Source organism: Leptosomus discolor, chromosome 15, assembly GCF_034619465.1.
Source record: "Leptosomus discolor isolate bLepDis1 chromosome 15, bLepDis1.hap2, whole genome shotgun sequence".
NCBI lineage: Eukaryota > Metazoa > Chordata > Aves > Leptosomiformes > Leptosomidae > Leptosomus > Leptosomus discolor.
Genome location: NC_141405.1, coordinates 10,347,174 through 10,359,444, shown reverse-complemented (window position 1 = coordinate 10,359,444; position 12,271 = coordinate 10,347,174). Strand labels below are relative to the sequence as shown.

The following is a 12,271-nucleotide window of genomic DNA, read 5'->3' as shown; positions in this document are numbered from 1 at the left end:
GAAGATGCTCTCAGCTCCTGAGAGTCCCCACGCTGGGCCAGGAGGTCCATGCCCTGGATTCCCGAGGGAAGAGAAGGGACTTGAACTTCTGCTCCTTTAGGATTCTTGGTGCCTACAGGCTTTAGGCTGAGCTCAGCTCTGCTTAGGTTAAAAGAGTCGAGAGTGTCTGACACGTGAGTCTGACGGGACAATTTGCAAAGTGACTTTCACACTGAACTTCAGATTGATTAAAGACTTATCCTCTGAAAATTCAAACACTTGGTAAAATTTACAGCCAGAGAGCAGGTACTATGGCAGTCGAGGTGGCTGACTTAAGGACTGATTTGTTCCTTTATCTTCAAAGTGCTTTGGTGCTTCCACCAACAAACTACTTGCAAGAGGTTAAATTAGGAACCAATCCATACGCACCAAGATTAAAACCGCAGCATTTTCTTCAATTAGCTAGCCAAAAGCACTTCTTTGTTTTAAGACCCCAGCACTGACATTTTAGATGACATTTAAAATTTTTCAAAAGCAAGAAAATGATCACTAGACATCAGCTTAAAATGCAAGTTTTTCTGTTTAGGAACAGAACATACTGTAATGCTTTACTAGATAGTTTGTGTTTCTTCTCCTGAACCATTAAAAATACATTAAAGATGTCAACAGCTAATTACTCTGACAACTAGCTTTACTTCCCCTTGTGCTTTTTCCGCATCAGACAGGCTCAAAGCGAGGAGGACATGAGAGTTTTTCTCCTAAAATCACAGACTGAAATGGTAGGAATGAATCGCTGTGGGTGGATTTACTCTCAGTCACATACAGGATATTTTCAGCTACTTTCTGGCACACCGTGGAAAAGCAACGGAAAGTGAAAAACCAAAGGAATAAAAAATCCTGGTAGACCATGTAACACACAAAGTGATCGTTTAATTTCTACTCAGGGCTTTCATGAGGAAGTGAAAGTCTAATCATGTATTTTCAAAGCATCTTAGCAAAACTGGGAATGCGTCCTAGCAAAACTGGGAATACTCCTGCAACAGATAGCGTGGGTTCAGCTGAGCCCAGCCTAAAAGTAACCCAGCAGCCGTGCAGTGTTGGGAAAGGTCTTGCGCATCCCCATGCACTTCTCCTGGTCAATGAACAGCGAGTTGGCTTTGGTGGCCAGGTCATGCTCCAAGATCGACTTGGCATGCACCAGCATTTGCAGTATGTTCTCGGCGTCTCTCAGCCGCTGCTGAAGGCTCTGGATCGTCTCATTGATTTCATGGACCTCATTGACGAGGCTGGAAAACAGCAAGAAATGCCCATTAACAGTCCCGTCACGGGGGTGGTTTCTAGCACGGCGTTGGTGATGGGCCCCTTGGGGACAGGATTTCCCCCTTCAGTGTGCTCGGAGTAACTCAACCCCTCATTTCTGGCAGATGCACGGGAAAGGCGAGGGCAGAGCTCCTCCAGACCTCCGTGGGCAGGCATGGTTAAGTTTGCTCTAAGGCTTCGGCGATGTGCAGCCTCATCTCCTGGAGCAGCTTGTGCCACCGAGAAGAGGGATGAGCAGCTGTGGTTTCCTGTTCCTGTTTGGTTTTGCGGGTTTGTTGGTTCACCCACCCGGATCTCCCTGTGCAGCGTTCCTCCCCACACCCACGGATGCACACACAGCAAAATGGGGGAGCTGGGAGAGGCTAAAAGTGAATGTGAAACAAGTGGAGGATGGAAAAACCCAATGGCATGCAAGGGCTGGGTTTATATGGCTTCTAAAAAGCTTCACGTGGAGTCATTCCCAGAGGGCTCCTAGGAGGAGGGGTGAGGTTTGGGGTGCCTCACCCCTCACATGGGGTGCTGTTGGGCACTCAGGGCAGCCTGCTCCTCCACGGCCCCTTGGGGTGCAGTCCCAAAGGGCTCACTATGTCCTTGAAAGGATTTCCAGTGTCCTCAGGGGAGGTGAGGACAGCCCTTACTGCTTCTCCACATGGTGCATCCTTTCTTGCAGTGACCCAAAAGGAAGCAGCTAAGTGCTCTCAACACAAGCCTGTCAGAGATTAAAGGGCTTATACTGCAAAACTAAGCCATCCAACAGCTGGGAAGCAGGCAGGAGAGTAGGTGAGGTTTACCCAAGTGGGAAAAATCCATCCCTTCACGGGGTGGTATCAGGCTGTACCCGGCCATGGCGTACAGCCTCCTTCGTGGGTGCAGAGCTCTTCTACCACCCCGAGGCCGGGATACCTAATCATTGCTCTTGATTAAACCAGTGCACTTATGGAATGACTCTTTGGGGAAAAAAAAAAAAAAAAAAAAGATTAATTTTGTCATCCAGTGATGCTCCTGAGCGCTACGACCAGTCACTCCTCAAGGACCCTCCCAGCCCTGGGTCCTGCCTTACCGGAGCTGGGCAGTGTCCCGGCACAGCTCCACATTGGGTCTCCGCGTGCGCTCATCCAGCCGGGTCTGAGCCACTTTTAACACTAGCCCATTGTCCCTAATGGCTTTTCGGATGGCTTCTATGTTCATCTCGATCTGGAAGATTTCCTGCAGTGTCTGGCATGAAAAAAACGCATTCATAAATTAAATGATATATTCTCAAGTGACCACATCATTTCCCTTTTCTCCTGTCCATCTGCAGAAAAAAACAAGTTGAATAAGCAGACCCTGGGCTCAGACCCCTGTCGCTCTGACACATGCCAAGGCACAGATCCAGCAGATTTCTTTTCAAGGAAAAGCCTCTCTTTGCTGTTGCTGTCACATCGGAGGAGATTTTGGAGCAGTGATGGATCTATTGAATTACCAGCTACCCAAAATTACTGCTTGCAGGAATTGATCATCCATCAATAGCAACTCATAGAGGGAAAGTTTTTAATGGATCCTCAATTAAAGACGTGACATCAGCCTGCAGAGCTGCAAGCCCAGTCTCTGCTCAGTTAATCGATACCGTGTCAAGCTCTTTTCAGGAAGCTTTCCATGAGACCCAGCAGTCCGAGCCAGGTGCCCATCACTGATCTCCACTTCCCCTGCTTGGCAGAGCCATGCGGGAAACACACGGCTGACCATGCAGCAAACCTGGAGCACTGAGCCTGAAAGCATGTCCTTGGAGGAGAAGGGAGCCTGCAAACCCCCCGGCAGGCACCCCAGTAGAGGCCCAGCAAAGACTTTCTGCAGGGCAGCCAGCACTTCTGAAGTAACTACCAGGAGATGCAAACAGCATTTCCACCTTCTGCTTGAAATCCCTTTGCTGCTGGGCACTAGGGAAATAAAGGATCCCTTGAGAGGAAGTTACAGTGCCAACTTGTCCTGCTCCAAGGAGAATGTCCCCAGTACTTGGAATTTCAAACAGATAATGATACTATAACCAGCTCCTTGTAGCAACCGTTCCTCTTCTTGGGCCAGGTCTGTGTGGAGAGTGGTGTCACTGGGAAGTGACGGTGTCACACCGAAAGGGAGGGGTTCAGGCTACCTTGGCCAGGTGGGTCTGAATCTTGCTCTTGGCGTCAGCTGTCTCAGCGATGCGGTTGGCAAAGGCGACGTTCACCCTGTTGAACTGGCGCCACATCTCGTTGGCCGTCACCACCAGCAGGTTCTCGAGGTTGTCCCGCAGCTTGGCGGAGGCCGCCCGTTCGCTCTGGGAGAGGAGAATGTTGTCGTCCGAGAACTTGGCCCACGACTCTGGCACCGAGATCCTGGGGAGGAGGAAGGAGAGGCCTCCAGTAAGCCCATGCTGCTGAAGCTGGCCATGGCCAGGCATGCCATGGGAGCAGTGTGGATTAAATGCAGGTTAAAGCTACGCTCTTAATTTGACCACATGAAGGTAAAACACCTGGACACCATTTGTTCGATATGCTTATGAAATGATGACATGTTCATGAAGACAACTGTGGTACTTATGAAAGCCCAGACAAAGCAAAGATTCCCCCAGAAAAATGAAGATTTTAGTCAGACCTCATATTTACACGTTCGAGCCATCTAAGTGCCAAGTGATTCCCAGCTTCACGTCGACGCGCAGATTGCAGTCAATTAATTTTGCTCATAACTTATCTCAGTTTCATACTAAACTGAACAAGCATTAGATAATATTCATTTCCCTGTCTGTGCATTCACGATGAAGTTCACGCCTGTGCAGTAGGCCAGAACAAGGTCAACAAAAGACTTAAATACCACATAAGCCCCATTTAAAACATGCTGGTTCTCGGCACATTTTGCCCCCCTCTGAATTTTAGCATCAATCCTTTGCAATTCATTTGCAATATGTCTGAGCTGTGAATAATTATTCAAATATTAGAAAGATTGAATCAATCTATGCCCCTCCATAAACTGCACGCGTCCTTGTGAGCAGCAGATATATTCCCTCAGCCCTTTGCCACTTAGCGCGTATCTCTGCGAGTGCTGGTTTAGGTCACCATTCATCTACTGCAGAGCCGAAGCTGAATTCCTGGCACCCAAAAGCAGCTGAACCGTATCCCAGGACCATGCTCTCTATTTCTTTATCTTCTGTGTCATTTCGGCTCCCTGCCAGGCCCTCTCCATGCAGGGGTGAACCCCCCAGACGTCACGTCAACCAAGAGCGCTCATGCAAGCACTGACACATCTTTGAAAATACGCATAAACTTAATGAGCTGTGCAGAGGTGTTGGGCTGAGTTCATTTTCAGGCTGATCTCTGAACCCTGATATAATGTGTAATTAGGTGGGACTCGCTTTCACCCACTGCGTGTTCAGCATCCAGCTGAAAGCAGAGGGTTGTTCTCCCTTTATGGTGAGCAGGGAGAAACGGCCCCTCCAAGATGGGTGTTTCCAGGCAGGATGGATGTGCCATGCAGAGACACATGCCTTTACAGTGGGCTGGGGACAACCCGTTCCCTGCCAGGGCGAGGCACCGCGCATCCCAGGGACAGCTCGGTGCTCTCGTGCTGCCCAGCGTGCACTCACGTGGCGTCAACCCGCTCCACCCCTCGGAAGTAGCTGATGCCATCGGAGGTGTTCCTCAGGTGGTGGCACTTGTCGTCGATGCGGTAGGCTGTCTGCTTGTTGGCCAGGTCCCTCTCCAGCTCATGCTGGGCTGCCCTGTTGGACCTTCAACACACAAACAAGAGCCATGGGTGGGGATGTATGGGTGGAATGGTTTCCTCCCACCTGGGCAGCTACGTGCTCCTGTGGGCGCCACTGCCCGCTTCCCATGGAGCCTGCCCAGGTTTTACGGCTGTAGGGTGTGGGCAGAGGTGGGGGTCTGCCGGGGTTTCACATCGCAGCTGCAAATGCAGCATGAGAGAAGGAGCTCCTCCTTACGCGAGCTGGGCTTTCGCCTTATCCAGGTACTGCTGCATCCTCTCCTGGCAGGATCTGATGACGTCGGCTTCCTGGGCAAAGGCAAAACATGACCCCATCAGTATCCATGCTCAGTTGTCCTGGTCACACTCATCCCCTCAGGCCTCTCCAACCGTGCACACAGCAAGGACAAAGCAAACTGGCAGGGAGTGGAGAAAGTGCCCCCCAACCCCAGAGCGCTCACTTGTGCAGCTGAGCCTGGGCGCAGCGACCAGGAGGGGATGGGAGGGTGCTGTGGCCACAGCCATGGCCTCCCACTTCACTTTCAGGGTGGGTTGCCAAGTGTTTTCTCATCTTGACATCAATGTCAAGTGATGATTAGTTCCACTATAGGAGACAGGGACAGATCCTGACCTGATATGAACAGGCATAGAGGTTCTCTGGACCAGCAGCGCTACACATCCCCATCCCCAATCAGCATCTGCCCTTTTTGCTCCCCAAATGTTTTCTTCCCCAGGAGAAATCCCATCCATCTGGGACAAGAGGAGACGGACTTGAGTTTGGTGTAACTTTCTAAGCCATTTCTAAGAAACATCCAGCTCCACCGGAGGAAGGCATGTGCTGCTCTCAGCTCACTTGACTTCAGCACAAATCTATCGCGTTTGTGAAGCCCCAGCTACTGGAGGCAGGTGATTAGTGCTCCAAAACCATAATTTTTAAGCCCTCCTGTCTGCAGGAGCCAGCTGAAAAGCATGGCCTAAATATGTCCGAAACACTTAAAATCCAAAATGCCATTATGGAGATAACCAGCTCCAATTATTTTCTTAAAATCTCATGACCCTTAAACTAATCTTTCAATTTTTTTAGGGCCTGACTCATAAGAAAAAATCTTCTAACAGAGCAGTGGCTTCACAGTCCCAGGGGCTGCAGTTTCGCGATGCCTTTGCAGTGATTGTATTTTGTTGTACCCTGCGATAGGATCCCATCTTCTGTGCCAGCTCTCATCGTGTTTGCTTTTTATTCATAATTTAAAGCAGCCTATATAAAGGCAGGCAGGAGTGCGCGGTTTTAGGACTGCTATAAAATGCATTGCCTAAGCACACACAGTCTTACTGCGGCCACGCTGCTCTGAGCAAAGCAAAGCTGGGGGTAGATGTAATATCTTTTATTAGACCAAGTAACATAGTTGGGAAAACCAGACAAGCTGTCGGGCAGACACTGCCTTCTCCATATCTGTGTGTGTGCATGTGTGCGTAATATATATGTATGTGACACAGATATATAGAGATATATCACATGTATGTGACAGATACTTATAGATCCTGTGCCGGCAGGGCTCTGAAAGGCAGGAGAGTCCCACAAGCTCCTTGAAGAGGGACAGAGGACCCTGATAGGCTACACAAACACACAGCTGGTTTTCAGCTATTCCTGCCTCTGGCAGGGCAAGTCTTACCCACACCGTGTGGGCACGCTGCTGCGTGGGGGAACGTCGTCCCCTGGCCCTGCAGGTTTTGGGGGTTTGAAGAGTTTAGCACCTCACAGGCACTAAGGAGCCAGAGAGGGAACAGGGCTGCAAAACCTGTTCAGAGTAGTTTAGGTAAAAATAACACATGATCTGTGTTGACAAACTTACCACAAAGAGCTGTTTCTCCACATCATCATGGACCAGGTCAATGCCCATCCTCTTCTCCCGGTGAAGCAAGCACTCCTGAGTGACCTGTTGGGGACATGCCATCACTGCTGGTTGCAAATCCCTACAGGGATGGTCCCCATGTCAAGTAATGTAAGAAATGAAATTGTAGGTGGGCACAGAGACGACAGCACGGGAAAAAAAGTGCCCAGGGCAGCTGGTTTAGCTGACAACGAGCAGCCGAGCTGCAACATCAGCATTAAATCAACGTGGGGGAGCACACGTGTCCCTGGCGCAGCCACAGCTGAAGGCAGGGACCTGTGTCAGGCTTGAGGCTGACCTCGCCAGAGCCTCGTAGGAGGACATGGGCTTTTGTCTCCCAAACCAGGATTTTGGATGTACCACTTATAAAAATATTTGGTTAAGCAAATACTGTTCTGATGTGCTCAGTACGTACTGATAGGGGAGGCAGCAGATGGCAAGGCATTTGTTTATTACTAACTTAACTAATGGTCTCTTAATAAAAACTTTCTAGACGTTACGGAGCTGCAATGAAACTTAATTGGGCGTCTGAATGGCTGCAGATGTTTCAGCAGTAGGCTACAGCTTGCAGCCCACCGGACAGGGTGCTTACCTGGAGAGGGGCCTCTGTCTCAGCCAAGGCTCTCTCCAGTCTTTTCTTCAAGTCTGTGAGTGCGTTCGTTTCCCCGATCATCTCATCCAGCTCATGGCAGAGCTCTGACTTCCAAAATTCTATCTCTTGGACACGATCTCCCAGGTTTTTGGTGCTTTCTACTTGGGTCTTCTTTGTCTGCTGATATTTATCGTGAATCAGACGGGAGGTATCGACTCTCAGACACTCGGCATTGCGCCGGGTAGTCTCCGACTCTTTGTAGTTGGTCAGATTGGACATGTACCAGTCGTCAGAGGTGTACCGGCTGAAGAGGGTTGTTCTGTTGGAAACAAAAGGAAGCATCTTGCTTGGGGGTAACCCCTGGGAGCTTTTGGAAAAGGGAGCCAAAGTTGGGTTGATGGCAGCTGCTTTGTAGTAGGCTCTGGGCATCCGGGGGAGGCTGAAGCTCTGAGGCAAGGGGTAGTAAGGAAAACGGTTCTTATAGCTTGAAGCCATGGTGCTGATGGCAGGCAGAAACTTGGTAGGTGTTGATCTTGGATGGGCATATGTTGCAGTTAAGGGAGATCCAACCAGCTCCATTCTTGAACGCCGCTATTCAGGTATGTGTCCTGTACAAAGGAGACAGAAGAAGACAACCTCACTCAGTAAGCTCCTGCACTTGCGCTACTTCTTACAGCGACACACGCAACTTAAAATACGAAGAGCGATGCACACAGCACCCACACATCGCCTGGACAGGCCTAAAACTCTTGAAAGCAAATCCCTTCTGACAGCATCCCAAGCATTTTTATATATAAGGATTTTACTTTGTTGTCAGTATCTCTCATCAGGTCTTGGAATGTAGAGAGAAACAAATCATGGCTACTAAGGAGAATGACAGATACTGTGCCTTCATTTTGTCTGTCCGTCCAATGAAACTGTAGTTGCTGATTCTCTGATGTTCATTTGTTTCTTTTGGCCAGCGTTTTTGCTGATCTTATAGTATTCCTGCTGTAATTTCCTCTTTAAAAGTTCCATTACCAGCCGTGATAGCTTTGGATGCACAGCTGCTACCAACCCAGCGCGGTTTGTGGGTGAGGGAATCCATCCTCATCATCTCTATTTTCACTTGCAGTAAAAGCTTGAGTGAGGTGTCCGCAGGTGAGCTGAGCTTTGCTTAAATTTGGACTATATCCAAATTTCACCCCCCACCTGCACCCACCCCACCCCACCCCCCCCCATTTCAACCTAAAAAGAACAGCCATCTCTGGACTTGCAAAGGAAGAAAAACATCTCTGGCTCACCTGCTGTAAAACAAATGCACTTGGAAAGGAGATATCCCACAAAGTCTTTTCAGAGCAGCTCGTAAACACCAGCCTTGCAGTAACCCTAAGGGGAAGAGTCACACAGGAAGATTTTGCTACCAATAACTGTGTAAGGCATGTGGGTGCCATTGCTCTTTTCAGATTAAGGTTATCAGTCAATTTTATCAGAAATATAATGCAGAGGGGCCACCGAATGTACCTGACACACCTCATCTAAGGACAAACACTCAGGAGGGTATGCTGTGCTCGGTGTGAAGTTTCTGTATGGTTACAGGTGTCACCCACGGGCAGAATAAGTCCCTATAGCTGTTGTAGCCAGGTGCTGTGTTGCAGGGATGTGTCCTTCCCCTAACACCATCCCATCCCCACTGCTCCCAGCCTGGCTCGGAGCCGCAGTGAAAGATTGGGACGCTGGTGTGCTACAACAAGATCCCTGGGTGGGAGGGGAGTTTGACCTGAAGCATGTGCTAAATCCTATTTGTCACAGCATGAAATCAACTTTATTCCTTTAAAAATGGGATGTTTGCATGAAATAAACTCACTTTTATTCTAGAACAAAGCATCGACAGAAGCGATCACGTGGCTAGAGGTTTAATTGCTCCTCCTGGGCTACCCTAATCACTTTGCATGTGTAGGCGAGCTGAGAGAGACTGCCTTATTTTTAAAATCATTAAACCCTTGGGAAAGAGAGTTTCTTTCATTTTAGTCACCTCTGCAACAAAGAATGCCTCTCTCTACACAAGGGCAGGACGAAGGAGTCACAGTTTCCTACGGGAAGGCTTAAAAGGCGATGGATGGGAGGCACACGGAGACAGGCAGGCTCTGCCTGGGAGCTGCTGTTGCTGTACACCGAGGGTAACCCTCCTTCATGCCGGACGCTCGCAGCCCATTGACTCATTAAACTGCACGTTTTCCAACATCTAGCTATGGGGACAGGTGACCTAAGAGACTTCTTGCGTCACCTGTGCCTGTAGCAGTTTGGTGCATTCAGATGAACAATGTCTCAGAATGCAGCTATTAAATTAGAGAACGGCGAATACAGGAGAATAACAGGACCTTCAGTTCGGGCAAATCGGAGAAAAATAGGGATGAGTCAGAGGGCAAAAGTGTACAGCCCGCAGCTGGGAAATCACTGAACTTTGAGGACAGTATTTGCAAGCCTTGAGCAATTTTGGCCATGCTGGCATGGGCTGCCCCAGTACCTGACTTGAGAGCAGCATAGCTGTGGGCACCGAGTCTCGCCCCAGGATCCAGCCTGGCTGAAGAGGCTGTGGGATAGGCAGCGGGAAACTCACACCCTCAAATTTAGCAGAAAAACTTTCACAAACACAACCCTCCGAGCCAGTTTGGCAGAGCTGAGGATGAAACGTCTGTGCTCAGGTCCAACAAAAACCACTGTGTGTGTCGGTTCCCACAAACCAGTCACTTCAGCCCTTTTGTCCCTGCTAGGGACAGGCGACTGCACTTTCCTTAGCTCCGTGCCACTTATTTATACGTGAGAAACAGCATTCCGAGAGTGGGAGACTGCTTCCCTGGCTCCTACCCCTGCAAATAAATTATTCCCTTTCAGCCACTGACAGACACATATTTAAGAACTTGGGAATGGACCAGGGTTACTTTCCCCTGCATTTCCAGCTGAAATAAATGTCCCTGCACCCTCTTGGGATAAGTCATCCCAGGGTGCTACTTTCTGCCACCCCTGAACACAGACACACCACGGGAGCCCCCAACCACCTAGCTGGGGTACACTTAGGCGACATAAGAGATAATGCAGAAGATCAGGAGAAATATCTCTGCTTTTTTAGTCCTCCCCTTGCTCACCCTTAGCTGCTTGGATGCGGGGTGCACTGCGGAGGCTTGAGGGTGCCCCGGGGGCTGCTGCTCACTGCTGTGCTGCCAGGCTCGGTGGCAGCTCTGCCAGGCACTGCAGCGTCCCCGGTGCCGTCAGTGACATAAGAAGCGGGTGACCGGGTGTTGCCCGGGCCGACTCCCTGCAGCTGCCATGGCAACCTGATGCAGCCCTCGGGCAACACAGCGCTCTCGATGGGCAACCCAGGGCCAGCCCTGGGCAAGAAAATACCCTCGTATGGCACCCTAGTTCCTGCCCTGGGCAACCTACCGCTCTCGCTGGGCAGCTTTGTGCAGCCCCTGGGCAAGCAGGTGCAGCTGTTGGGCAAGTGTTGAGCAGCTGGACAATGCTCTCAGTCATGGGGTTTAGTTTTAGGTAGTCCTGCAAGGAGCAGGGAGTTGGACTCGCTGATCCTTATGGGTCCCTTCTAACTTGAGATATTCTATGATCCTCCATCCCTGGCAGTGCTCAAGGCCAGGCTGGATGGAGCCTTGAGCAACCTGGTCTGGTGGGAGGTGTCCCTGCCCATGGCAGGGGGGTTGGAACAAGATGATCTTTGAGGTCCCTTCCAACCCAAACCATTCTGTGATTCTATGATCCTATGAACTCACTGCCCTCAGTGGGCAACCCAGTGCCACTCCTGGGCAACTTAGTGCAGACTCTGTGCAACCTACTGCCTTTGCTGGACAACCTGATCCTGTCCCTGGACAACCCCCGGTGCCATCAACGGGCAACCCAGTACAGCCGTTGGGCATCCTAGTGCCACCCATGGGCAACCGTGTGCCACCCAGTGCTCCTGATGGGCAAAGTAGTGCCCTCATGGGCAACCCAGTGCCTGCACTGGTGTTCCTGGGCCAGCCCGTGGCCCAGCAGAGGCTCCACTGGGGCGGGTGGGTGCACCAGGCGCTGGCACCCCAGGTGAGAAGATGCACAGTGTCCCCAGGAGCTCCACCATGACACAGCCTCATGCAGCATCAGGGCATCACACACCAGTCACGCAGCGACATCAGGGATGTTTCCTGGAGAGGGTCCTTCCCCAGTTATTTCAGGCTTTAGCCTGAGAACAGGCACTGAAACGGGAGGACCCTGGTAGTGCTGATGGCGTCACGCTCTGGGCTGTGCAAACACAGAGCGAGAAGGGTCTTGTCCCCAAGGGCTGCGATCTAGCCTGCCGTTAGAGGCGATCTTCTGATTCGGGTTTGTAGGTCTGTGATCTGGGCTGCTGTGTCTCTGGACAAATTACCTGACCCGTTCCCCAAAAGCAGAGCGGGGAGATGCACAGTGGTGAAAGGCAGGCGGGAGGCGTGGGGGTCACATAACTGCACCCGAGCTCCTCCGTGAAGGTGGGAGAGCAAAACCACCTCGGCTCCAGTTCTGAAAAGGGTGCCAAAAGCAGCTTTTTAAGCACCAGAGAAATATCTGAAACTCAAATCAGGGAAAAGAGTAGCCTGCGGGTAACAAAGCCTATTTTGGCTGAGAGTTGTGGATTAGAAACTGTGGAGGAAACCCAGGGAGAAGAGCACATCACTCCCGTGCTCCTCAGACACTTCTTTTCTTGGAAAGGTGCATCAACTTAACAGAGCAGGGCCTTGGAAAAACATCTGCTGAGCACGTGCTCTCATGG

The 12,271-nt window shown here is 50.5% G+C and overlaps 1 pseudogene; it reads right to left on the bottom strand.

Annotated features, from left to right (window-relative positions):
• Nucleotides 1-1,033: 1,033 nt before the first annotated feature.
• On the bottom strand, nucleotides 1,034-8,073 carry LOC147414400 (tektin-3-like; annotated as a pseudogene).
• Nucleotides 8,074-12,271: the final 4,198 nt, after the last annotated feature.